The following is a 23076-nucleotide window of genomic DNA, read 5'->3' on the forward strand; positions in this document are numbered from 1 at the left end:
CAGCAGGAAATAATTCTTAACAGCCTTTACCTGATGAGAGTGAAAATTGAACTGAATTGGAACTTCCCAGTTTCTGCCATTTCTCCAAAATGCCTGGCTGCTTATATTGCAAGACACTCTGAGTTGTGTAGAATGTTTTCAAGGCCATTTAAGACCTAAACACAAAGGGGATCTTTGCTACTAAGGGAAAAAAAGAAGTAAAAAATAAAAGAGAAAGAAACAGTACATCAAAATCCAAATCCACCTTTCAGTCCAGGCATTTTCTGTGCACAGAAACCCTGAGAAGCCCTGGAAAGATCACACACAACCCAACACAGAAAAAAATATGACTCATCAAAAGCCCATGGTCTTTTTTTTTTCCTTTTTTCTATGTTCTTGACCAGGACAAAAGTTTTTGAAAGCTGACAAATCAGATTTGATAAGAATCCAGATGCTCAGTGTGTGCCACTGCTTAAGCAAGAGCAGAAGAATGGTAATCTAAAAAAAGGCACTGGGTTAACAGAAGCTGATAGAGAAATGTTACACTGTGGAAGATGAAAATACAGAAAATGAAATGTATGAATTATTTAGGTTATTGAACAGTTGCTAAAAAACCACAAAGTGTCAATTAATTCTAAAACTGTTTCTATTCTTGTGGAAATTTCATTTTTAGTCTACAAGATTTCAAAGATTTGTAAGGCAAAGACAATTACTGGCTGAACACAAGACTGAGTGAACAACCCAAAAATTGCAGGACTACACAAAATACAAATTTTGAATTTGGCAGAGAAAACTTCGTCTACTTGTTTTATATTCCCCAATCTTTTCCTTCTTTGTGGTCTTTTTTTCTCTGTGTGTTTATGTATGAGAGCACATATATATATATAAAAATATATATAACATATAAAAATGCATATATAGACATAAATGTATATATATTTATATATATATAAATTCATTGATTCATAATGACTAAACACTTTACAGCTTGTGCACAATGAGCACAAAGTCATTGAATAACGTTGACCTATATCTTACAAGTCCACCAACACACCTTCAGTAAAGCTGAAGCCACTCATGACAAGGCCAAACAGAAAATCTGTCCAAGTCTCTCTGGTGCCACTATTTTAGGAAGAATGAAGCAAAAACCCTGTTGAGCTACTGCAGAGGAGAACTCAGCAACTTCAAATGAGCTCCGCTGTGTCTCTCAGGCTATGCCAAAATGTGATATATGATATGATGTGAGAGCTGTAATCACAATTAAAGGACAGCACAGTGTTTGACAAGGGCTGCTGTAGGAACCATCCCACCTGATCTATGCTGTGTATTTATAAATTGTGCAACAGGCTCTTTACTATGCACATGTGCTTGGGAAAATGCCCAAATCATCCAGCTAAAGTATTCTGCTGGTGTAAATCTATGTAGCTGCATGAATCTCTATTTGAACACATCACTACAATCCATTTGTGCTTCCCAAAATGTCCAGGCTTCAAAGGATGTGGGAGGCTCATTCCTTCCCAGGGAGAGGGAACAACATCTGCATTCCCTGGCTGGACAAGTGGGTGAAACCCCTCACCATGAGAGAGGCTCTTTGTTTTGTGACGATCAAGGGATTAAAGGTTACAGAACTGGGATACAGATCCCAAGCAGGGATTTGGGTCGTGTTTTAAATCAGTAAGAAAGTTGTTCACACTTTTAGCAGCACAGTGTAAATCAGGGCTGGTTTTCAAAAGCTCTTTTCTAAGCTAGAACTGCCCCTGGGACAGGCTGGGTCCTTAAAGCGGGACTGAACAATTTAATCCAGCACAACCAGGTTCACAGTCTGGTGGCAGACTTCCATATTACAGAAATAAAGAGGATCTTCAGCAGAAATCCTGCCAAATTTCCTTTAGCCTACAGTAATTCCACACAAAGAGAGAAAATTTGTGCAAAAAATGGGTGGCACTTTAAATATTAATGTTTCTTTTAAAATCACTTTTATAACATACACTGCTTATTGATTACTTCAAGATTCAAATTATTAATCTCCACTTGTACATCATGATAAGTTCTGTTTAAAAATAAAGTCCATTTACAATTGCAAGGTGGAAGTTGCAATGAAGGAGAATGCTGGCAAACAGTGATCCAAGAACAATTTTTCAACAAGTGTTTTAGTTCTGCTAGCAGGTTTTCAGGTGGGAGGAGGGACACTCCCTCAGTCAGACACCATCCCACGAGGCTCCCAGTTCTACAATGCCAGCTTTGACTTTTTGAGTTTTCCAAATTATTAATGCAAGGTGCAACTCTACAGTGGGGCCCAGGTGAGACCTGAAGGACGAAGCAGGTTTGGCAAGGGTTACCTGTGCTCTGCAGCCTCCCGTGGGGCCTGTGACAGCAAGAAGTGCTGCTAGTGAAGGATCCCAGACTGACAAGAGAGCAGGGAAAAGGCAGAGCTCTTGGCTTTGCTCAGCATCCTTCTGCCCCTGGGTCTTGAATGGGAAACACCACTGGGTCCAGGGTCACGTGAAACGTGTAAAAAGCAGCTCTGGATCAGCAGCCTCCTGTTCTGCTGCTGGAGAGCCTGGATGGCAGCTCTGGAAAGGGGCTTGCTACATTTCTGTGCCACACCAGCAAACAGGGAGTGTGGTGGCACTTTTTACCCCACCTGTGGGGACCCTGACTTGCTGACTGCAAAGGAGTTTCGCTTCTGGCAGAGGCATCTCCACACCCACAAAGCACGAGGGACTTCTCCCAGGACGGAAGAAGTCACTGAACAATTATCCCAGTCTCTGATTACATTAATAACCTACAAGCTGGCTTTGCTCTGAGGGCCATAACTCTCCTTTATTGCCTGCAGTCAGACAGCTCTTTGGATCTGCAGTGAGGGATTCCAAAGCAAGACAACCAGGTTTGTGTCTGCCTCAGCTGTGGAGCGCTTCCTACCCAGGCTGCTGGGTTTGAAACACTGCTGGGTGCCCCCTCTCCTCACATCCCTGTGCCAGCTCTGGGAGGCTGCTTCATCCAAGCACCCACTGGATTGCAGATGGCAAAAGCACTTTTCCTGCAGTGTCCTCCTCCCGAGCTGTGTCTGAGCTAGGAAATGTGAGACAAAGGATGAGTCCTGCTGCTGATTAAATAGCTGGAATTTAACTAGTAGGAAGTTTCACATCTGGTTCTTTGTCTCCGTTTCTGCTGCTTGTACTATCGCAGAGATTATGCACTGTGTGAGTCACATTGCAACTTCTAATATTAACAGCCTGATTCCCCACAGTTGCTGGGTTGGTTTTTTTTTTTCTCTAGAAGCATGAATTACAAAGGATTTCTCCTTCTCCTTCACTTCTGAAAGCAATTAAAAACAAACTATTTAACAAATCACTAGCTGCCAAGAAATGTCCAAGTTAGATCTTTTCATAGCCTTCTTACTTTTGATTTGGAGCAGATCCAATTGGCTTTGAGATGTCTCCTCAATAAGATACTTCTGCTAACATTTCAGTCTATTGAAAACAGTAAAACAAAAAAACTTTTAATGTTTTTCAGTATGCCTTCAACAAGCTTGAAGAATTTCTAAAGATGAACATTTACACCAGGTACTGTTTGGATTTAACTCCAATGTCATGTTTCTAGATTCTAAAAGACAGATGAAGGTTTGCTAGTATCATTCTTTCCTCATTATTCAAATAAGTGTTGATGCAGAACAGAGGCAGCAAAGAAAAGAGAATGGAAGGGAAAAAAATAATCACTCCCTATTTCTTAATAGTCTGGATAAGCTGGATTTGTATGTTTTGGCTTTCAGTAGCAGAAGTAGAATTGCTGTATAAACATCAGTTTGGGCAGCACGATCCAACAACTGGCTCCCCTACCCCCACCACTTAATTCTGATTATTGCCAGACAGAACTGACTCCTTCCAAGCAGCACTTGGAGAATGGTCCCATTGTACAGGGGCAGAGGAGCTCCCTGCTCCAGTGGAAACTCTGTTATCTCCCAACAGCTGCTTACAGTTAACAGCAGCCCCACTTAAAGCCTTTAAAGTCTGCTCCTTGTTTAGTCTTGGATCTATGGGAACAGCTTTTGGGGTATTAACTTGTTGTGGGCTGTCAGGACAGCACTGGGCCACGGAACTGAGAGCTGAACAGGCTTCACCTTCACCACAGTGCTCCCAAACCTTGTGAATAAAACTTCTTGTGTTCTCTTTGCCTTACTCAGCACTGGGAGCTAATGAAAGGTTAAAATTCCCAGAGCTAAGTCAGCAGATGCCTATCCAAAACCATTTAGACAACCTTTAAAAAAACCCACACATAATGTAGAGATTTTGCTACTAAAATATGAGAACTGGAGAAAGAAAAAAAAAGTGAGGGGTTTTTTTTTCCCCCAATAAAGTAAAAGGCTGTCTTGTCAGGTTCTCATTCCTTTTGATTTTATGCTATTCCTTGCTGGCAAATGCCAATAGATTCTTAGGATTCTTTCAGAAAAACAGAAAAAATTTTGCCAGCAGTACTTCTCACCTGTTAATTCTTACAAACCTTAACAGGGCATAATATCACTGCTCAGACTGCTCCCTGCCACTTGGCTGAATTGTGAGAACACCCAGAAGGAGGCAGGGAGGTTTTGCTGTAATTAAAATGTGCTGCTGCTAACGGGACACAACAAAGGGAAGTGGGGAAGGAGGAATGCTCACACACATGCAAGGGAGCTGCAGATGAGCCGGCAGCATGGACACTTCAATGTCACCTAATTGCCACTAAGAAGTTGTCTTTTTCTACAGGACCAAGCACAGTTAAGGCACTGGGGGTTGAAGTGACCCTAATTCAAGGTTAGAAGCCCCAGCATTCCTTGTCTTATGTAAGTGCAGGTTGCTCTGTGAAATATTCAGCACAACTCCCCCCCGGCAGCATACGGCAACGTTCAGGGAGACAACGATGCTTGAGGACTCTGCTTCTCCAGCATAACCTCCACTGCCATATCCAGATGGGAAGGAACAACAGGTTTTAGTGTGATTCAGTTGTTCCTCTGCCATCTCTTTCCATATTCATAAGTGAAGCTTCTCAAAGCATGTATTTTCACCAAGGAGACCTTGTGTGGCCCAATATCCCTAAAAGTTTAGGCACGCTCTTGTTACTGTAATAATTTACAGACTATTTTGAGCAAGCAGTTGCAAACAAACAGCAAGTTACATGTGCTAAGTTTGCAGACTCCTCCTGTGGCAAATAAGGAAAGATGGTTGAGTCTAGCAGGATTTTTTCAATTCTTAAATGGTAGTATTCCACTGATTTTGAACGTTCTTCAGTACTCCCTCCCATCCTCGCCACTACAGCTGGCAGGCAAAGTGGCACAGATTTTTTTATTAGGTTTGTCCACGTTACTAGGTAATGTTTCCTTCCTTTGCTCTGCTCTCTTGCAGAGCTCTATAACACAGTTAGCCAGCTTTACCAGCCACTGCTGCCCATGGTTTTAGGTTCAAAATGACCTGGAGCTATTTCATGTTACTTGTTCTTCCTGAGAATTACTTAACGGGTCAGAGAATTGCCCTGAACACCTAACAAGCCCTCTCCCTGTCATTTGAAAGTTCTCTTTTGCAGCCTGGGATCTGCCAGGAACAAAATTCTGGGGTGCTGAGATATTTGGAAGCAGCTGAGCCGTGCTCAGACTGCACACGCCCGTGTCACCAGGGTGGGGAGAAGGCAGAGATGTTGGATTGCCCACCCCAGACAGCAGAGCTGACATGAGCTGCAGCATCCCAGCCATCTGCTCAGCAAGGAGCTCAAATTTTGTGTTGCCAAAATAGTCCTAAGTGGGATGCACATGCCTCAAAGTCTAACACAAATGTGCACTGAGCTATTCTTTCCCCTCTCTTCAGTCTCCTCTGAGCACGTTTTAAGCCCAACCCCCAAATTTTAAATTTACTTTATTACTACCTACACAATTAAACAATGGGAATTCTCTAGGGGTTAAAAAAAAAAAACCCCAACACACTACCAACCAACAAGGATGTGCACATTTGGGTGCACCTCTAGTCAGAAAGAGAAATGCACATTTCTCCTGGGAGTTAAAATCATACCCCCAAAACTGCTCTCAGGTGTCCACTGTGGGTTATCATTAAAGCAGGTCACTGCATCCTATAAAGGAATCGCCTTCAAATAGAGCAAAACTGAAAGGAGTGATGTCTGATCCAAGAATCAACACCAGCTACCACCCAGCTGAATCTGGGGAACATCACAAGCCAAGATTACACCACAAGATGGACTTCCAAGGCTGTGGGTAAAAGGCCTAACAGGTTTAATTAGAGAGAGATGAGTTTTTCTGAGTACAATGGGAAAGATTTGAAGAATTGGCCTTCAGCATGACAAAGAGCTGAAATACATCATAAACCCAGAGCACAAGCAAATGAATTGTTCCCAGAAATTTCCTTCCAAAAGATAATACTGAGGCTGCAAGACAGAGGTTTTCTTTGGTTTTCCTTGGAGCAGTCACACTGATGCCAGGCTGCCCAGAAGGCAGCTCAGCTACCAATTTATTTTCCACAGGGCTCACTACCCCAAGAACACATACAATCAACTAACTGAGGGCCTGGATGTCCTGTGAGATCAGTGCAAAGGTATCTGCTGACTTCCCTGAGCTTCACAGCTGGTCCTTCCATTCCTTTGCTGTTCCAGAATGAATGTTGTTTACAAGGCAGGACATATTTTCAGTTTATAAATGCAGCTCTTCTCAACACTACGTAATTTTGGGACCTTCACATGGGGAAAAGAATCCCGATGCACTAAATCCCTACAACATTCCCACAGAAGAACAGGATGGGTGTCACAAAATGCTGCCCTTACCTTGATGTTATAGTAATGAACATTTCATTTCAAATGCAACCTTTGTTCTTAGGAAACATTTGGCATTGGGATGAATGAAATTAGGCTCTTTTTTTCAATACAAATGCAAAAAATATAAATTTAAATATAAAAAAATTAAATATAAAAACTTTAAAAAGTTAATTTAAATATAAAAATAGGAACATTATATTTATAAATATATATATATATACAAAGTGAGGATGCCCTGTTTTATTTCACACACACAAATTGGTCCAACCCAATTCTGTTTCTCCAACCTTTGTGGAAGGACTAATTAGAAAAAAGGTGGTGGATTCAGAGGAACCTGGTGACAGCCTCCACAGGTTACAGACCATCCTCTAGAGACTCTCATAGGACATTCCTGGCAGCCTTTCTACCTCTGCTGCTGCACCCAGGAACTTTCACATCCTTCTGAAACTGAGGGGCCCAGGACTGCACAGAGTGCTCAAGGTGAGGCCACAGCAGTGCTGGGAACAGCAGGGTGGTCATGGCCTCTTCATGCTTCCAAAATAGAAAGTGTCCTTTAAGTTACAACTCAATATTATTACAGCATGTATTTTCATGGCTATTTCCATCACTTTTCTCATTTCTCTCATTCTTCCCCCTGTGACAGGACTGCATATTCTATTGCAAACAGTGGGAAAGATAATAGAGTTTGAAAAGTCCTAAAAGCTTGGGTTTGTGTGTGACTTCCGTACAAGAATTTTAGCTAGGTTTATCTGAATTTTTGAAAAGATTAATGAACTCTTAAGACGCCTTTTATCGTTATATAGCTACCTCTACTCATGGATAATCTGAGAAACTTGTTAATTGAAATTTTTCACGCTCCTCAGATAAAGATTGTCACAACCAGGGAAATATTTGGAATGAAAAAAAGGAATTTTAGTCAGGACAGCTTCGGTGAAGCCCAGCAGCCACCTTGCTTAGGATAAAGGTGCCATGCAGGGTCAGAGCAGCCTGAACCTTGTTCCAGTGCCCACGTGTTCTCCCTGCCCCAAAAAACCACTGAAAATTTATCAGCTGAACTCAAACCCTCCTTGTTACCAAAGAGCCGTGGTGTCTCAAAGGCCTTGCTGCCCACACCCAGAGTGTTCCCAACATCTGGATGATCCCAGCTGTGCCCCAGCCCCTGCCTGCCCTGCCCAAACCCAGCCTGACCCTGCCTGGGCTCCCTGTCCAATGACTCCCACAAACAATGAGCATTTTTTCCCTTCTCCCCCCAGACTCATCACAAAATTCATTTAAATTACTGTGGGAAATGTAATCAGAGTGGTAATAGGTCACTTACAGAAATATGATTTTTGCTTTCAGGATCTTTTTCCATTATGCTAATTCCAAAGCTAGGGTCCATGACCATTATTAGCCCACACCTTTTATTCCTGTAATGCTGTGCAGCAGGGCGTTAAAGAGACTGCCAGCTAATGCTGTGAGTGTGGGCCACTTACAAAACTGAAAAAGCACTTTTAATAATGCTATAATGATCAAAATTCTGGTCAGGACTGTAGAATAGACACAGTCACTAGAGCAGCATCAAGACATTCAGCCAAGCTTTAGTTTTTCTCATCTCTCTGACCCTCTGTGTTGGTTTGGGGTTTTCATTTTGAGAGCTTTTCATTTGTTTTTGTTTTGCTTTGGATTTTGTTTCTGTCTGTTTTTAATGAATCTTTATTTCTAAGAATTTTTTTTAAATTCTAGATTTACTTCTAAGCTTGTGTTATTTAAAGAAACTGAGTTTAGCTATACTCCGGGCCTTTAAATAAGTAACAATCAAATTACTACAAAAAGGCTTTGAGATAACATCCCCTGAAAAATAAATTCTCTGGTTTTAAAGTCTCTCCAACTGAAAATTAGTCCATATTTTCTTAAATAAAGCATTTACTTAAGCTTCCATTCTATATCAGGCAATGACATAAGAGAATTCTGCAAGTGTAAGGTTTGTCCCTTATCCAGGGCTTCTTCCAGGATTAGAGGCCTAAATTAGCAACTCCAATACCAGAGTTGCAGTTGCTCAATTACATTTATATGGGAATTACTCATCTAAAGGAAAATCCACACTGGGGAAGCAGCTTCAGTACAGGAATGTCCACTAATGCTTCCAGCTTCGTGGAATCCTCAAAACCGTGACAGGCAGGTGGAGGTGAGAAATCCACACAAAAAGGGTCTGTTTTCCTCCTTAGACACAGACTTGGGTAATCTTAAAAAATGTGGAAATAGCCTAATGAATTGTGGTCTGTTATCCTGGGATTTAACTATTCAGAAGTGGTAAAATATCAATTAACATTTTCAGGGCTGATCGTGTGTGCTGGCCCTTTGTTCCCCTTTGCTGGCCTAAGGCAATCCAAAGGCAAGAACAATTTCCCAAGTTAGGAAGAGAGATGGAACACATTAATAATAAGGTCAGGATTAGAAAGATTGGAATAGAAAGAAAATATTGCTTAGAAAGCTTGCAAAAAGCACCCTGCACCAAGTATCACCATTATCTGCTGAACACAGCAGCTCTGTGCAGTTTGGGTTGTTGAATTCCGATTTGTTGCATTGTGAGAGTGAACGATAAAGAAATACATAACAACATAATTTTCTTAAAAGGCACCAAGAAAGGGAATGATGCAGATCAGTCTGTGGCATCTCAAGAATTTATCTTGGATAAAGAAATATATTTAAATAGAGTGGCACCAGCTGTTCCCCAGTGCAAGAAGAGGTGAGAAATTATAAAAAATGAGGAAAAAAGTCATCCTGCTTTCCAGTTTAAATGAAATGTCTCCTAAATTAAATGAAGGGCAGAAGGGATAAAGCCCTTGGGTAAGTTCAGATTTCAGAATAAGTAACTTTAATGGTTTAGGGAGCTGAACTTTTGGAAATTGTTCTTCAGGGTATCCCATGGCTGCAAGAACCCACAGGGGCTCAATCCTGACCAAGAGCAGGGCTCTGACTGCACCAAAAAAACAGGAGAAATCACGTCACTGTCACCTCATCCTCTTTCAGGCAGAGTCAGTCCTGCCTGCTCCTCTCTCTCCAAGCTGAGGAAGCACTCATTAATGGGGAGAAAAAGCCCCAAGAGAACGTATTTTTAAAAAGTGACATAGGGAATGTCCAGGTTTCTCAGCACCAAGCTGGATTTCGAACCCTGACAAAATCCTAAAACCCAAATTCATGAACAACTCTCTGCAGCCATAACAAAGGGCCATACCCCGCTGCTGTACAGCACTCATTCGTGCTGGGAAAGAACATTCCCTTTCCATAGCAGCCCCTGGGAGTGCGTGCTAAGGAGCATTGCAGCCAAATCCACCTGGCTCCTGAAACCCGTGGTCTTGTCTGGCACCTGTCCTCCCTTTGAGATAATTCTACCTTACTCCTCTGCTTTTGACAGAGTAAGTGGGTGCTTCAATCTCTTGACAAAAATCAAAGGGTGTATATGGTTTGGCCTGGCCTCTGCAGCCTTTCAGGGATGCTTTCCTGTTACACCTGGAGAGACCAGCACTAAAAACACTCATTTCCCCTGCTGTAATATCATGATCTCTAATAAGGACTCATCCAGAAATTAACCTGCTAAATGTATAATCTAGGTAAATCTATGCAAGAAAACCCCTGAGGACACGTAAACTATCCAGATGACTAAAAACTGATTTTGCTTGAGCTGCCTTCCTAATTGCTGAGGTGTTCATACAATAAACCCTTCCCTACTAATAACACTGAAAACCAACTATGAAGGCAACCACTATAGATGTTTCTCCCTAATATTTTACAAGTTTGTGCTTTAGGTTTTTTTACCACCCCACAAATCTACAGAGTTGTCCTTGTGAAGATAAAAGGGCAGGATGAGTAGCTGAAACGATTGGTTTTGAGAAAATAAAACCTAGTAAATTCCAAATGCATAATTAAAGAGAGCTGTAAGAAGACAGGTGAGCAAGGACAGCTTTGGGTTCAAAATACCAATTCAGGCTGAAAGAACAGGATTTCCATGCAAGTGTGTGACACTTTTCCTTGCACTACACTTCCTGGGGGACATATGGGGTTTTACAGGGCTTTAAAAATTTCTTTATAATAAATTTGCTGTTTACAGACACAGTCTGACAGCAATCCTTCAGTTTATTCATACAGTCAATAGCAATCTAACCTCTCAATATATATTTTTAATCCTCCCTATTCATTCTTCCAGAAATAACAGTCTTCAGGTTTTGCTTACACCAAGTTTTTCTCCTGAAAACTCTGGAAGCTCTCAACTAATTAGCATTGATGTAAGGCTGTCTTGTTTCTGTAAATGATTTACAAGATGAGCTCTGATTGTTCTTCAGCACCTGATGTATTCCTTTCTACTCAGCCACATTTAATGCATTTCAATAAAGACACAAAATTGTCTCCCCACAAATGTGACTCAGCCAGCAGTGTCATGCACCGTAACACTGAATGTTTTGCTCCATTCTGCGTTGGTTAATTATAAATGGGTTTTTTTCTAATTGGTGCATTTTGGAGGCTAATGAACAGAAGAGATGCATTCCTCACAGAGGGTGAAGCAATCATCGTTAGGTGTTGAGCAGACGTCTATGAAGCCAGTTGGCAACAATAGGACTATGAAAAGTTTATAGGATATGCTTTTTCAAATGATTGACTGTTGTAGCTGCCTGTTTAAAAGATTCCCCACTTCAGATATATTCCAGGCAGCCTTCTGAGGACAGATAGTTTTTCTCACTGTCACAAATACACAGATCTGGCACACAACTTCCTGGCCAACACATGTAGCAGAAGATGTTTTAGCAGATGCGACCCTTTGAAACCAAGAAGAGCTTGAAAGAAACCATCCTAAAAGCAGATCTGGTGATGGTGACCAGATGTAAAATGGCATCCTGATGCTGAAGGATCACTTTTGTCAGAATTAGGCAAAAAAAACCAAAAAAAGGTTCAATATTTTAAAAAAGTATGCAGATAAGTGGAAGAGAAAGAAATATCTGGAGGAAACAGTCTTCTACCATCATGAAGGAATTGTTCCTGGTTTTGAGTACTTGTACTCAAATGCTGGATCCTGCAGCAATGCTGGGAACCTGTGAACTGAAGCTTCCTGAGAGGAGGATTTGGTTACAAAATCTTGCTTTGGACAACTACTCTAACCAAGATTGTTGCTAGCAGGTCTAAAATCCAGAGGGAAATAAGGAATAGCCAGGTCCCTGGACTAAAAGTGGCTGAACAGAATTAAAAACTTTCAGACCAGCAAAAACGTATGGTTGTACACCTGGTTTAACACATTCTAGAATCCTGATTACTAAAGTTACAATTTGGTCCATATTGCCAGGGATAATGGTGCTTTATATCCCATGCCTGCATTCCCAAATCCTAAACTAATCCTCATGCCATGCGCCTTGATCCTGTTTTATCAGCAAGAAGCATGCTTCAGAATTAAATGTATTTGCCAAATCTGAATCTGTCATCACCAGCAGATCATCTGTCTGTCACAAAAAAAAAAAAACAAACCATAAATCTTACAATGGATATTTCTAGAGCATAAACTTTATACAAAAATGATCTAATAAAATTTAAAAAAAAGACATTTAGGCTTGAGCATCTAGTACTAGGTCACTTCTACTTTCCATTCAGTAATTGCTGGTTTACAGGTACAGATCATGGTGAGGACAAAACTCATGACTACTTACTCTTTGAAATGTGTTTTTAACATGTTGTATTGATCAAGGCATCTCCCTTCCTGAAACAGGAAGGTTCAGACTATAAAAAAAGTACATATTTATATCCTGATGAGGCCCAGTCACTGCACAGAGAGCAGCAAAGAACCAGCTCTCAAATCTCCAAGAACTAGAATTGGTGGATTTTATAAGCAAGACTGCATTAGCAGAAATCACGGAACAAGAGAAACCTCAAATCCCAGAGCAGAACCCAGCAAGATCAGAAAGCAGTGTATCCATTTCCATGGACACAAAACCAACAATCTCTTATCAGGAGGTTTAGGAGAATCAAATTCCTCTGTTGCTTCTGCAGACAAGGCACAGGGGAAGAGCTTTGCAGGAGGGACAGAGAGACAACGAGAGATCAGCTTCATTTACACCCCCAGCACCCCTGAAAGTGTCACCACCGGGGGTGGCCAGCAGGAAACCGGGCACACCAAACACTGAGAAAACATTACTCGTGCCTCTCCCTCCACTCCAACTGGAAATAAACTATTGCAAAGTTACATCCACAGCCTCAAATGCATATTTATGAAGGAAAGTAAAGAAAATAATACATCATCAGTTTTCAAGAGGTTTTATACCAACTCCTTATCCCATTAACCTCTGGTAATTTATAACAAGCTGTCATATCATTAACAAATAAGTCAGTAATTGCTGTCACTACATTTCCAACCCTATGCTCACAGTGTTCCCCAACTTCAGCAAGAGCGATGATTAACAAAGCTTTTGCACAGCCTCTGATACTTACATTTATCTTTCAGCAAATGCTAAATTCAGTTGATCACAACACATGGTAAATTGACTTTCTTTTGCATCAGTTGCCAAGAGAACCAGGATGGCCATACCTGGAAAGTTATTTCATTTCATAGTAGAAGGGAAAAAGAGAACAAGAATCAAATGCTTGCCAAGGTCTTTTAAAACTCACATTTTCTTCATATAACTGTTTTCTGTCAAAACAAACCTTCATTCAAAAATGAAACTAACTCTCTTCACTGGAGAAATAACCTTCACTATGTAAATCAATTCACTTTCCCAACCTTGCAAACAAATGCTTCCAGAACAACAAAAATAGTGAGAATCTTATTAGCAGCTTTCCTGCTCCTTGCACCCAAAACTCCCAACAGCTGCAACAAAAGCATCAGGAACAGAGCAAAACCAACGTTGAGCACTTTAGAAAGCCAAAATGGAATCAGTGTTACAGCTGAAATCGTTCAGTGCTTACTTGAATTAACAGAAGAGTCAAGTGAGACAAAGTTTCTCATCACCTCACTGTCCCAGCAGAAAGGGAGGTTCAGACAGATTGCAAAATAAAAATTTAAAAACAAAATAAATACTGAGATTCCCTTACTACAGCATTTCTTCTTGTCCTTCAAGGCTGGATTTTTAAGGCAATTGAGAGACAGATCTGTTTTTCATAAAGTTGTCACTACTTTTTGTATTTTAGGGGGTACTTTATGTTCCAGTGAAATGCCCCAGCTTCACTGCTCCAGTGGAACCACGCACTATGCTCAAACTCACATTCTCACGTTAATATAGCAGCCTTGCCTCGAACCAAGTCATGTCAGTGCTTTAAGCAAAGCACCCTCCAGAATGAGCACTTATAGATGAGCTTCCATGTTGGAGTAAATTCAGAATACATCATTATGCTCTGCTGCAAGGAGCTCAGATGCAGAATAAAGAGCCAGATCCATCAATGTCATGAACTATGCTGCCAGCATGGGGAAAGGAAGCACATGTCTGAACACTGCCATATCAACTGGCAGACCAGGCTTTTCTGCAACAGGAAATGTCAGCTTGAAAAAAAATTGTAGTTATAATGTCTCATTAGTAGGTTCCTTATTTACTGGGACATTCAGCATTTTAAAACACTTTGGATAAGCAGCAATCAGATTTAACACCGTGGTGTTGAAACACCAAGGGGAAACACGCTCAGGTTTAAAATCTAAAGATGATTTTTACTGCGCAGGTGCTGGTGAAATGCAGATCTTTGAGGGAAAAGAACATCACCTACATGCACATTTTTTCCCCTTTTTTGATTGTTCTCTCTTTGGAGAATTTCTACAAAGTTTTTATTCAAACTTGTATGAAACACTAATTTTAATAAAAGAAAAACCAAACCCCAAAATCACCCACCTCAGAAGCAGTGGTTCAAAATTCCTGCCTAGAGCCCAAATTTTATTTATCTATTTAGAGACAACATTCATGTGCAGACACATACATTAGAGAAGATCCTTTTCCAAGGCATGGAATGCAGTACCTTAGGTATTTAAGGATTTCCTTGACAGACTTTAAAAATGCACCACATTTACATTCTATAAATGTTATTAGACCATTCAAAATATCTGACATTTCTGCAGACACCCGTTAATGAGATACTCCAGCGACTAAGATTCATGTTAAATTAGTCCCCTCAAAGAAAATTCTACACTAAATACAGAACAAATAATGGCTTACACAGAAGAAAAATAAATAAACAATGCTTAAGTGGAAAGCATTTTATTCATTTGCTTTCAAACCCATTTCCTAAACATTAGTATTTGTATCAGTAATGTTTTATGACTCACTGTGAATATAACCTGCATTTATTGTTTACTCAAAGGTAGTTTTCAAACACTTTTGATCATCCTTGTAGGGCCTCAGATCAGCCCTACTGGGAGCGTGTCTGAGGGTGCTAAAGACAGACTGGAAGGATGAGAGAGTCACTGCAAGCCTTAAATCCAACACTGGCACTTGGCTGAGCCCTGAACAGCAAACAAATGTATTTCCAGATCAAAAACTCTCCAGCCTCTTATCCACTGAGCATTGCAGCAAATTCCTCCCTTGCACAGAGATGAGATCTCAGAGCAGAGCAGGAAGGGGAAGGGAAACTGAGAAGCACCAACTGGCCCAGCTGCACCCTAGCGGAGGATTCCAAATCATTCCCATCTCCAAACAGAAATCAGAGCTCAAGCTGAGGTTGGAGGCTCAGGCTTTGGAGAGTAGGGAGTGAGGAGCTATTTCTCACCACGCAGAAGCGAGTGAGTGGCCAAAAAGCCAATTACACCCCAAAACTCAGCACTAGGCGTGCTGTGTGTTACTGACAGTGCACTGAGACCCCAAAACACCCACCAGGCTGGGCTCACTCCCTTCTTCCAAGCCAAGCAGTTACCAGGAAACTAATTCCAGCTGGAATTCCAACTCCTCTGCAAACCTGGGTTGGAACCTACAAGTGGAGCTGGGTCACCTGCTGCTCTAAGGCTCTCCAAGGCAGGGCTGCACCCAGAATATCCAGGGACATTTTTTGTCACATATTCTGGTCACCTCTGCACAAGGAAGACTCAATAACGTGTAACTTGCTGCACAGAAAATCCACTTCATGCACACATCCCTGAGAGCCCTGGCCCAGGCTGGGGGAGAATATTTGTTTTAAGACATAATTTAGAACTACTCCTGTGTCTGATGTGTGTGCACCTGTGATCCTATGGCTATCAGAGCCCCATCACTTTTACTCAGGCAAATAAAAGAAAATGTTATGACCTGGCAGGTGTTGACTGAGAGTTTGTCAGAAGAAAATTAGCATGTTTTCCCCACATGCAGGGAAGATATTTTAAGCACATCATATCTCAATTAGCCAGACAACTCTGACACGCATAACAGGTCTGATACATGGACACAAAAGGGTCTATTTTCACCCTGAAGTGGAGAACTTCCCCTCACACCACTTGTGCACTGCAGAGCACACGCAAAGCACTTTGAAACAATTTTCAAAAATAAGACAGAAACAGTTCACGTTTATTTTTTCATATAAAAATAACATCTCTAAACAGCTTGTCACTGCTGCTGAGAGGAACACATGAAAAAATACTCAGTAAGATGAAAAACCAGCATTGGAACTGGTACCCCCCGATTCTGACAGTTCTACACTTCAACCAGTCTTTTCCACAACAACAGCCCCGAGTGGAAGATCCAGTGGGAAGCCAAATTAATGCCTCTCATGGCGTTGGGACTGGAGAGATTTTTTTTTTTTTTTTTTTTTTTAATAAAAAGTCATTTAAGTAAGTATGCTTAGGTGTTATAAAGTCCAATTTCTCTCAGCTTGGAAACCTGGATGTTTTGTGTTCTTTTTAACCTCGCTGCAACATATCTGTATTGACAAAGAAAGGGAAAATCTTAGAATTTACTTAAGGTATTTATCTCATAAATCAAAGAAAAACAAGAGCCCTTTTACCTCCTAGAATATCTGTGTCAGCCCTCCTCCACCCCTCACCTTCCAGTCCTCTCCTGAACCCCACAAGATAAACACCTCAGCAGTTAGTGAAAGTTACCCAATCCACAGTATTTTGGAAGGAGGGACATTGCTACCCCTGCTCCTGAGGCTCTGCCAGTGAATGGGCTCCTTGCCTCCTCTGCCTGGGAGTATCAGACTGGAGCCACACTGCCCAAAGTGACCTTGAGCTATGGGCAGAGGTTGTACAAGTTCTCAAGAACAAAGAATCATTTTATTAGAAGCTCTTTTGCTGAGAATTGTGTGCATTCAGCAACACCTTGTGAAGCTCTTCTGCTCCTACCAGCTTCATTACCATTTTCCATGCCTACTTTTGGGACTAAGGTCACCAAGGGACTGCCTTCATTATCTGCCAGCAATTAGCACTGGGATGTCCACCTACATGCTGCACTGTCAATGCAGTGCCACAGGATTTTTATTTTGCCTTTTTTCAGAGCAAAACAACATTAGTGTTTGTACCTCACAAATATTATATCCTGACAGAGAATATCCATCTGCTGTAAGCTGCCAGCTTTTCTCCCCCAGACATCTACCACACTTCTGAACCCATTTCAGAAAGTGCTCTGTGTTTGTGTGGATCATGTTTTTATATAATGACCACAATAACTGCGTTTATGCAAACAGGAGAAATTTGCCAGGTAGAGGTAAAATACGTCAGGAGTGCGGTACAGAGCAGGGTCTATTTCTGTCTTTTCCCACCAACAAAGCCCACATTTCCTGGGCAGAATGACAGCCCCTGCCTTTAACACAAGCCAGCTCTAGTTTTTAATAGGGAACTGTAAAAGTTGTTAACCTCCAGGTCACCTTCCACACACAGAATCCATAAACTGCTTTCTAAAATAATAAAATCACACTTGCACAGGATGCGCACTCAACATATCAATGCTATGATATAAAATAACTGCTACTTAAAATAGACTATTACACCTCATTATTAATTACTTAATTGCAAATGTTTATATTTCACTTCATGGCAGCAAACCCCAAAACCTAAGACATCATTTGAGAGCAGCATCACCTTCCAGCTATTTGGGGGAAAATCTACATACTGAATGAAAAAGATTTGCTTTTTCTTTTCTTTTTCTAACTGTTTCCCTTTCAGCTATCATAAGCAGGAAGCTTGCAAGGCACAGTATGTGAATTATCTTGAAAAGAGGCTGTCGTCTTAGGTTTATGGAAATGGAATAAATCTCCAGCTTAAACAGAACTAGAATAATGACTTCCTTTATATTCTTTCAGCATAGCTTTCAGAGCAAACACAAATCATCTGGGTGATATTTCAAAATCAAACTGAAATACAGGGTATATGTTGCAGTCATCGTATATAGAGAGGCTTGTGCTGTTCTCTGAAAATACGATTAACCAGGTTCAACAAGTGAGCAAAGAGCCAGTTACATAAATACAACTTTCCCTGCAAGTTGTACTTGCTCAGCTGGGCTATTTACACCGTGTGCTAGAATTGCCATTTCCCTGCCCACAGCTCAGCAACAGCACAAGGCTTTCAGGGCAGGCACAGCAAACGGGGCTCCAGAATTCAGGAGCTGACAGCTACTAAAACAGATTTCTTGTGGCTCTCAGGATTGCCTGTTTGAGACAGAATTGGTTTAAAATAGCTTCCTTTTATTTGGGACAACATGCTGATTTTCTTCTGACAAACTCGCAGTCAACACCTGATACCACCTTGGGTACTTGGGTGCTGACAGAGCACACCCCAATATCAGAGCATGACCCCTTTAGTTCCTTTAAGGTCTGGGACTTAAAATCTTCAAAAGAGGCTGAGTACTGAACACGTGGCTCAAGTAAGGATGAGTGTTGTGCTGCTTTTCCAGAAAAAAAAAAATTACTGCAGTTCAGTTGCACAAAAACTACAGAACAAGCCTTGGATTACTGCTATTAGAACACATCTTGATCTTTAGGAAATGAAAAAGCTGTAGGATGCAAAGATACACAGAATAAGATGCCTGACAGCCAGTGGTTCCTCCCTGTCTCTCAGGACACTCTGATCTCTGGGCATCCCATCACCAAACATTCGGGACAAGAAGGAGACAAAAATTCCCTCCATAGTTGTCCCTTTTGTTGTCATACCAGCAAGACTTCTGGTCCTAGCAAAGTTGGACTTTTTGATTCAAAATAAACATAAATAATATATCTTCTGCAAATATAAAAGATTACAAATAGCTGCTTAATGAACCACATCCAGCAGTTCATAATTCCCCATTAAGAGCTTAATAAAACCCACTTATCTCAAAGTGCTGGTTTACAGCCTAATCTCCATGTGATAGAGACATAACCAAAACTCCTCTGGTAAACTCAAAAGCTACACCACCTTCAAGGTATCCCACAGTAGTGGGACTGTACATACAGCACCAATTCTGAAATATGTCATTTAAAACATTTTCAAGAGAACACTTCCTGCCACTTTAAAGATTACACACGGAGGCATTCTCGGTGCTTTCCCACTCAGAGAGAATTTGCATTGCTTGAGGTGATTTCCACTTTGAGGAGGATTTCCACTTTGGAGGAGCTGTCCCTGACAAAGCTTTTTACATCTTTGGGTAACTGCTTTCCCTTTGAGAGTTTTCCTGTTATTGTGTAATTCCCCTTTTGAAGATTTGCATATTGATGAAGGAGAGCTTTTGAAGATTTCCACATTGTTGGGACAGGAGCAGCCCTTTGAAAAAAGCTCCCATCGTGGAAGATCTACCCCCAAAATAGTGTGTATCAACAGGCTATTACCCTCTCAAAAACAGCTTTGTTGCTGTCTTCATTTAGTGAGATATAATGTTCCTTCTTAATGCAAACAATTCTCTCACTTTCTAAAGCTCCTAGAAAACAGATTACAAAAAAAATTAATTCTTTGTCTCCAGAAGTTCTAACAAGAATTACCAAAGAGGAAACAGGCAGCTGAAGAAGTGTTACCAAATTTTTCTTGCCAAACGATAATTGTGGCACTCATGCACCAGTGCTGGGGGGGAGAGGAAATGCCCCACTTTGGCTCTGTGCTGGGATCCTTCAGGACAGCAGCACTAAAAGCCTCTCACTTAGGCAATTTTGCCCTAAAACAACCAAATGTTGAGTTTTGGTTGTGTTTGGGTTGTTGGGGTTTTTTTAAGACACTTTTTTACTTAGTCAACCCAACCCATTCTAAACCACCAGATTTTAGCATGAATGCAACAAAATAATTTGGCAAGCTTTACTTAACAACCAAATTACACCCAAAACCCAATTTGCAAGATGCTTTCCAGTTCCAATTAAGCCTGAGTGTCCACCAGCACTTCCAAGTGGAAGAACAGCCAGGAAATAAACTTGTTTTTTAGTACTTCATAATGTAGCTAACATTCTGCACACAGCAGTTGAATCTTCTGGCTCGCTTTGCGTGCCAACAAATAGAGCAGTCACTGGTGTAAGAAACTTTTTTTTATATACTCTTGTGGAATTCTGAAGTATTCATTTAAGAAAATGCAAGAGAATTCTCAGGAAATAACAAAAATATTAATTCAATATACATACATATCAATGCATTGCACCAGCCTCAAGTCAGCACAGCCTGAAATAATTCAAAGTTGGCAACAGGAAAATCTTCTGAGGAACCCTTGAGTATCCTGAGGTCAGAAATAGCACAGCTGATGTCAGAGCCACACTTTCAAAGCCCTCTAAAACCGAAACTGGATGTTTTCATTAACAGAAACGAGGTGTTTTGCAGCCATTGGCTCTGTTGGATATTGACAACCTGGAGCTTCTGTCCTTCCACACCTCCTGAAGTAGCAAAAAAATTTTTGCCACTGTCCTTTTGAGAGGAGAAAAAGGACAAAAGTCACTAATGCAGAAGTGGGGAGGGGAGGCAGAGTAGGAGGAGAAACAGCTTCATCAAGAACAGGAGGGATTGAAAGAGTTTGATCTGTTGATTCAGGAGAAAATGAGGATTATGATCTCAACTGAAGCAAATATCCTGGGCAGGTTTGTTCATAGTGATTTTCAATAAATCACCACAGTTGTAAGTTAATTGCTACAAAAAATAACATTATTTCTTCCATGCATGGCCATGAGATCACTTTGTTACTGTAAGCATGAGCTTGGCTGTCAGCAATAATTTCCTGAAAGTCTCTGAAGGTTTCCTATTGCAGTACAAAAGAAGTCACTCTTAGGGAGCAAGGCAGGGCAAGAGCAGGGAGAGAAATGAGCATTAACAGCCTCCATTCATTAGCAGGAAGCTGTTAAAGGTTGGCAGTGATTAATCAGATTAAGTAACTATTGACCAGTCACAATTAAAAAATATTTAGTGGCCTGTTCTAGAAAGCTGGAAGGAGATATTTCATCTGTTCTCATATAAATTAGTTTCCTTGGTTTAATGCAGTATGTTTGACCTTTAAACCTAAAATCGGGATTTTTTAGTACTATCTCCCCAAGTTCATGTCAAATTACTTAAATACCATTTTTTGAAGACCCCACCCATCACAAGCTTGAAATGAGCTCTTTGAAGAGATGTTCCTGTGTGAAGTTTCAGTCTCTTTTTTCCCCCAGCATCTTGAACTTCCAGCTTCCACAATTTCTCACCCAGATATTTCCTCATATTTCAAACTGACACAGATATAAGATTAGTTTTAAATGGCTTCCCACCAAAGCTAAGACCGCTACATAATTTCTGGCAAACCAAAAATTGGGTTTGTAATAAAGCCTCTAAGCAGGGTAGAGTACAACAAGAACTTCTGGAAATGCTCAGCAGAGCTCCAGTTTTTCTTATTGGATCTCATCATTCAGGAAGCAAGCAGATTTCTGGATTTCTAACAAAATACTCCTCTTCCAAGAGAAAAAACCAAACAAACAACCAAAAACCAAAAAACCCCCCCAAAAAACAGACAAAAACCAAAACCCCCCAAACCACCAACCAAAAAACAAAACAAAACAACCTACAAAAAAAACCCCAAAGTAAACAAAACCAAACAAAAAAATCCCCATTAAAATACCCCAAAAACCAAAAAAACACCCCCAAAAATTTTGAAAATACACATTACAGGTAATTTTGGCCCGGACAGCCAGCTGAGGTAGCAAAAAGAACATTGCTCATCCATTATGCTTCTATTCAAGTTTTAGGTCAGGCACATTTCCCCAGTGGGGGCACAGACCTCTCCAGGGCAATCTGAGGTTCTGCTGCAGCCCTATAACCCATAGGACAAAGCTTCTCAAAATCCTGGGCAGCTGCCATCAGCATGTCCCAACAATTCCTGGGCAGAGATGGGTAAAACACCCCAAACCACAAATACCACTGAACACAAAACCCAAAGAGGCGTCATCCAACCATTTTATACTGTGCCTGTTTCAGGGGAAGGAGAAAAACAACCTTAGTGAAACCTAAAGGCTCCTCCTCGGTCCCCAAATCCAAACAGTTATCCCCAGTGCAATACACCTTACAGAAATCATTGTTTACTCACTTCAGCCCAAAACCATCCTTCCAGAAACACCTTGCCCTTCACCAAAATTCACTGCATCATGTGGCACGTGCTGACCTCTGAGGAGAGCAACACATATCCCTAAAGCACTACAGATACTCCTAACATTAAACACTACGGCCTTAAAAATGTCCCAGTTTACACTTGAGTCACTGGTTCAGTGTTTCAATTGCAACAGCTTCAAAAGTGCCTGCCCCCTCACAGAGGGCCATAATTACATCTTCTGGCTCTTAATTGCTATTAGTCATCTTCAAGGCAGAATGTATCACTCACATCAGTGCCAGAGAACCTGAAATATGCGAAATTAGGCTTCACTCACTCCAGCAAGGTTTGCAAATGGTACACGCTTTAAGATTTACCAGGTCCCTGGTTCCAAAACAAACACTACTTCTAAAATATAGGTTCTGGTTTAAAGCACCCAGGGGCTGAGACCTCTCTGACATACTACCAGAATGTATAAATTGCTTCACAATTAACAATAAATGCGCAACTACTGGGACAGCCTTCCAGGGAAGCTGGACATTCTTCAACAAGGAGCCCCCTGAATTGCTCCAGGCTGGGGCAGAGGGGCTGGGAAGACGCCCAGAGGAAAAGGACCTGGGGGTGCTGGTGACAATGGCTGGACATGAGCCCAGGTGGGCAAGAGGCCAATGGCACCTGAGCTGTTCCAGCCCTGGGGTGGCAGCAGGACCAGGGCAGTGCCCATCCCCTGTGCTGGCACTGCTGAGGGACCTCGAGGGCCGTGTCCAGTTCTGGGCCCTCATGGCCAGAGAGACCCGGAGGGGCTGGAGCGTGTCCAGGGCAGGGAAGGGAGCTGGGAAGGGGCTGGAGCCCCAGGAGCGGCTGAGGGAGCTGGGAAAGGGGCTCAGGCTGGAGCAAAGGAGGCTCAGGGGGG

Source organism: Corvus brachyrhynchos, unplaced genomic scaffold, assembly GCF_000691975.1.
Source record: "Corvus brachyrhynchos isolate BGI_N302 unplaced genomic scaffold, ASM69197v1 scaffold66, whole genome shotgun sequence".
In the NCBI taxonomy this organism is placed as follows: domain Eukaryota; kingdom Metazoa; phylum Chordata; class Aves; order Passeriformes; family Corvidae; genus Corvus; species Corvus brachyrhynchos.